We start from the raw sequence: 6,018 nt of genomic DNA, 5'->3' as shown, positions 1-6,018 counted from the left end.
GCAGCCGCCCCCGGTGCTGGGAGAGGGATCCCTGGGGGGGGTGTGGTGGGGACGGGGTGGCTCGGGGGTCCCCAGCAGGGAACCTGGGGCTCAGCGCCTTCACCCGTGTTATTGGCAACAGCACATAACAAAATAAGGGGTTTTCTACCCAAAAATACCAACCAACCCAACAAAAAAAGCTATTGGTTTGCTTGTTCAAAAAAACCCACCCACCGCTCCTGCAGCGCAGTGATTGAGGCAGAGACAGAATTTTACTCCTTTGTGTTGACATGGCTTTGTAGTATTTTTTCACTCTGTCAATACAGATTTTCACATACGTAACTATAATGATTATTGATTTTTTTTATTCTTACTGCTGTTGTCCCTTCGAGGTACACGTCCTCTGCGTGGAAACCTGTTGCGGGAGCTCACCTGAGCTTCCCTCACAGAGGGATATTGTCAAGCTTTTAGAATTAACATCAGCCATATTGTACTTTTTAGGAAAACACAGACACTTCCACAATCTAAATAAATAAGGATGAAACTACTATTTTTAATCTTCCACTTCAGTACTGTAAAATTGCAGAATTCTTGAATATTTTCATTATCTGCAGCTATAAAAGATCACAATAGTTTCTGACAAACTTTAATTATAAAGAAGTATTTTTTTAAATGATTCAGCAATGCCTTTTTGTATTTTTTTTGAGGTTCTTTATCGCTTGTATTAACAACTCTGACGTGTATAGAGGTAGGCATGGGCAATATTCAGCGTAAGCGTTGCAGTGAGGTGTGGCCATTAAAAGAGCTGTTTAAATTTTTGAATTTTGAGTCAAACGTTAGCCTTTGTGTTGCCGCTGGTGAGGACGGTGCGGCTGTGGGAGGCGTAGGTTTGTGCTGAATGTGAGCTCTGGCAGGAGAGAGACACCTGGACTTGGCCTCCAGTGCCTTTGTGGCAGCACGAGCCTGTGGTGGGGCCTGACTCACCTGGTGCTGGTGGAGCAGCGGGATGTTCTGCGGGGATACGGGTGTTGATAATTATGTTCCGGGGTAACGAGGGGGTGGGTTGCACTGGTCCTTACTGTGAACCCCGAGCCCCAGATGCTGCCGGGGCTGGGTCCAACCCAGCGGCTCCTGCTGCTGTCCCGTGGCCAGTGCTCCTGGGGGCTCAGGCCCCAGGAACAGCGAGAGCCCCAGGCACAAGTCCTGTGTCCGAGTTGGCATCTGCTCACCCAGAAGCCTCACCGTGGTCCTACCCGTGTTTCCGTGTCCCTCAGAGAACCTCTCCCCTTACCCTGCAAGTCCTGAGTTGTAATGGGTGGGTGCTTAATGTAAGTAGTGAGTTTTTAGATTTCATGGTTCCTTGACTAAATATTAAAGTATTATTGTTATATACAAATAAAAATTCATAGTATTTTCATATTTCATTTATTTAAATGTTTTAAGAGTTCAGTTTGGACCCTTCCAGAATGAAGCTTCCAAGTTTTTATCCTAGAATGCACATACACTTCGTTGATCCTTTTTCCTTGAGCTCACGATGCTCAAATTATGCCGGGGGCACCTGGGAGGAATCCATCCAATCTATTTTTTTTTTATTATTATTTTGAGAGAGTTCTTGCCAGTCTCTGTTCAACCCATCAGATGTAACTATGTCACTTCTAGTTCCTATGTGATTCAGATGTGGTTTCCCACCTAACTTGGGGGTTCCTGGTGCCAGGGAAGGAACAGTTTTCACTGGCACGTGTGTGACTGCTCACACTGCCTGCAGCTGCCCGCTGTGCTCAGTGTCTTCTCCAAAGGTCCTCCTCAAAGATGCCCTCCCCCTTGAGGGCTGCTCTGGCGGGAGGGGGGGTTCATCCCACGGGGAGCAGCAGCAGCCGGGGCTGGGGCAGGCGGTGTGGGGCTGTGCAGGGCTGTGGGTGTGTGCTTGGCAGGGGGTCTGCCCCACGGGGGGTGCAAAAATATGTCACTGGGTAACCGACTGCCTCGGCTACAGCTCGTGAGGGTGGTATTTCTCATTAGTTCAGTGACCATTTCAACAAACTTGTCTTGGCTTCAGAAGAGCCGTCCCCTGTGGCTGCCCTCAGCGTGGCTGTGCTAAAGGCTCCTGTGGCTGTTCTTTTCCTCCTTCCTAAAATCCAGGATGGTGATTCAGCTGATTTCCACCCCCCAGGGGACTGACTGCTGAGCGGGACAGATGCTACTTCTGTGCTCCTGATGAGGCCTCTCTCTTTGGGAAGCTGTAGCTCCGGGCACCAAACCGTGTTCCCTGGGGCACTGCTCACCTCCCTGGCACTGGCTGTAAACCTCACTCACCCAACACCACGTGTTGTCCATCAGCTCGTTTTCAAAGCTCTTCCTCCTTTCCCTTCTCCCAGAGTAGCTTCTCAATTTGTTTTACTCATCCCTCACTTGCAATTCTCCTCCCAAACGTAGAGGGCAACAAAATTTGTGGGAAACAGCACCAACTCTGTCACTGCAGTTAATTTGTTTTTGAGAAACCATGCGGGGCATTATCTGCTTCTCGTCTTGACTTCACAAGCAGGCTGAAGACTGAGGTTTCCTTTGGGCAACAGCCTTCTTTCTGCCTTATCTGACGCGTTCAGTTCTCTGGTTAGGGGTTGTGCTTTTGTAGAAATAATGTGGAACCTGAACCGCACTTGAATTCCTGCCAGCCAGAAACACAGGCGTAGAGGAGCCATTCAATGGGTTTGTGCTTCCTGCTTAGACTAAACGTGCTCTGAGAGCCCAGGCAAATGAAATGTAACGATTCCCTGAGAAAAATCCATTGGTTTCAGGTCATGAGACCTTTTCTGATTCTGAACCATCCCGGGTGGAGATGGACTTTCAAATATCAACATCAGCCTTGAACATCTCCTGTCGGGTGCATCCCTGCAGCTCTGAATGGTACCGCTGCATCTCCGCGTACAAATCTGCAGGTCAGATTCGTGTAATACCAAGTTCTCTGTGATTTGGAACATTTCTCACCAATTCATTTTGTTGGCTGTCCAAAAGTCAGTGGCTGGAAAAAAAAGAAGATGTGCGTAACGGAGTTTTCTAAAAATCCAGCAGCTTTTATATGTTGTATACAATTCTGTATACAGTCCTGACCAGCTCAGTAGCAGGTTGGAATATGCAGAATTTTAACAAAAATATTTTTGAACTCAGTTTGTCAAAATCAGCATCTCTGATGTCTTGATTAAACTTGTGTCCAGGTGTCAGAGACTTCTGGAAAGGCTGAAACTTATTCCTTAAATAATTTATTCCTCCTGCTGATCTCTCTGCTATGTTCTCAAAGTATTGGTGGCATTTTAAATCCAGACCACCACAAGGAAAGGGGAGGAATGTGTTCCCAACTAGAACACACATTTTTTTGACAGGTATTGCTCTACTTAAGAGAGGGAGGGAGAGGATTCCTTCCCTTTCCTTCGTACTGAAATCCATGTGAAGTTGCTGAGTCTGTGCTCAGCCTTCGAGTAATCCAGACCCAACTTTCCAGACCAATCCTGTGCCACCTTCTTAGGTGCTTATTTTTCCTCTCGGGGAACTCTGACTAGCACCGGACGCTCCACGGTTGGTGGGATTTGTTCCTGACTTCATTTGTAAATGCTGGTGAGAAACCCACACAAACGGGCCACTTCCTTAAACGACACCTTAAATATTTTTAGGAGGGTGCACATAGTTGGTCAACTCAAAGTGTGTATTTCTCTCAGCTGGCCCTGGTCAATGTTGAGTGCTTTCTGAAGGTGTCTCTGCCTTCTGTTTGTTGTGTCTTTATACATCAGGTAAAGAAAAAACCCTTCCATTAGTTTAGCTTCTTTGAAAATATTTCATTTGAGGATCAGAGTAGCCTGTTGATGCACATAAAGCTGTGGTTTCAAAAGGAAGTTTCAGGGTTGTATTTACTATGTGGGTGGTAGGTATTAATGAAGAGTTGTTCCTTTTTCTTACAAAGTTTTATGAACTGTAGTGCAGACTTAGCTTATGCATATGTTCCGATGGCACACACAGTTTCTTTAAGCCTGTGTAGGAACTTTAGGTAGGTTGTTCCACGGCTGAACAGTCTCTCCCACCTTCAGAAGGTGTGACTGTGACCATGAGGAGCCGGAAGCCCAAAATGCAACTGCCCTTCCTTGTGTGTTCCCCATGAAATGTCCCTATTTCTCTTCCTTTACTGAGGCAGAATTGTTTGAAGTAAACTACAGGTGCCAGCCCTGTGCATCTTAAGCTGCTTTTTCACATAATTTGACATCTCTTTAGTAGTCCCGGAGTTTAAATATCTCAGCCAGAGCTCTGACAGGACAGACTCCTCTGAAGATGTGTAGCTAAAGGCAGCCAATGACAGCCAAAGGTAAGTGCCATTATTTTTTTCTCTCAGAGTCCCTTAATAACCAAGATTTCTTACCAAAGAATGGCAATGTACTATCTTCTTACTTTTATAGCTTTTTTTTCCTTTTCCTATTTTAATTCTTATTTCCTTGGGCTTTTTTGATTGGCGCTGGGTGTTGTTTTCAATATCTCTTCTTGGTTTTCAGTTTGTGGTTGTTCAGGGTTTTTTGTTGTTGTTTTGCTTTTGGTTTTGTTTTTCTTTTTTTAAATTTCCTGGAAGAAAGTTTTGGGGTTTTTTTCCTGGAAGTTAGTTTGGTTGGTTTTTTTTAAGCTTTCAGACTGAAACTACAAAAAAAAAAACCAAGGATGAAAGCATATATTAAGATGAAAAACGTGTGAAAATGGAGTACAAAACATAGAAAAAAAATTGTTTCAAACATTCATCCTTACAAAAAGGATATCTGAAATCAAATTTCTAAGTCTATACACATGATTTCACCTAACAAAATAATCTTATGCTTAAAGGCGTGAAACTTCAGTATCTTTCAGTCAGATGGAAATGTCTCACTACTAGACTGCTAAAGGAACGTAACGTTTCTTGGGGTGGGACTCCAAAAAACTGTTAAGTGTGCCTTGTGAAAATTAAAATTGCTGTAGCTTGTTCCACTTGAGCTGTTCTAAAAATTCAATGCTTCTTTTAAAATACTTTTCCTCCATTTCTCATTTTTCTATTAGATTATTCTAACTATGCATGAGATGATTATATATATGTTATGTTCTCCACATTTTCCTCCTCTGTATTTTCTCAACTCATTGACATGTCCATCTTCCTGCTTCGTAACATACGTGACCAAGAAAACAGATCAATCAGAAGTTCTCTCATGAAAACAGGACTGTGTGATACTATTAGTTTTTCCTTCCCTCCCTCCTCTGCCTCTCGCTGCAGCAGAGTGCTGGAAGACAGAGAGATGCCACCTTCACAAAGCCCACTAAAACTGAATTTGGAGTCAGCCCTTCAGTCCAAGGCTCAGCCAACTGCCAGCTGCCCTGCGGTGCCCTCTGCTCTTCCTTTCACAGATGGACGATGTCTCTGTTCCTTTTTCTGGTAGGACACTGAGATACTTGCTCTCGCTGAGGACCAGACTGTTGCTGTTGGTGGCTTTGCCAGAAGTAAGTGTTCCTGTTTTGTGTTCACCTTGTCGCCAGAGCCAGTTCACCACCTCTGCCATCTGCCCCTCGGAGATCCTCCACATCTTGCCTGCTGGTCTTCCTGCTCTGTGTCAGAAGGGGAAGAGGTGAGATGTGCCCCTTCATCTCAGTGTGCTGCTGTGTTCCTGGTAACTTGGGACCTCCCTTTGCTCATGTGATACCAGAGAGAAATCTAATTACATCAGCATTGATCCAAAATTATAATTAAAAAACCTAAAGGGGAATTACTTTAACTGTTTCCCGTAGTAATATTCTACAAACAAGGATTTTTTTAATACAGAGGAGCACTGTTTGCTCCTAAGACACTAGAATCTTTTTTTGAATTTTTTCTGACCCACCTCCTGTGAAATCATCCCCAAGTGTTACGTTCTCAGAGTAGAATGATCAACAGAACATTGGGATTCTCCAACTAATACAGGATCCAACCCCTTTGTATCTGTTGAAACTGCTCCTCCTGGACTCGAAAGGATGCCTTGGACTTGCATCATCCTTGTGTCCATGGTG

The sequence above is a fragment of the Calidris pugnax genome, unplaced genomic scaffold (assembly GCF_001431845.1).
Source record: "Calidris pugnax isolate Ruff unplaced genomic scaffold, ASM143184v1 scaffold156, whole genome shotgun sequence".
NCBI lineage: Eukaryota > Metazoa > Chordata > Aves > Charadriiformes > Scolopacidae > Calidris > Calidris pugnax.
Note: the sequence above shows the minus strand (reverse complement) of the source record.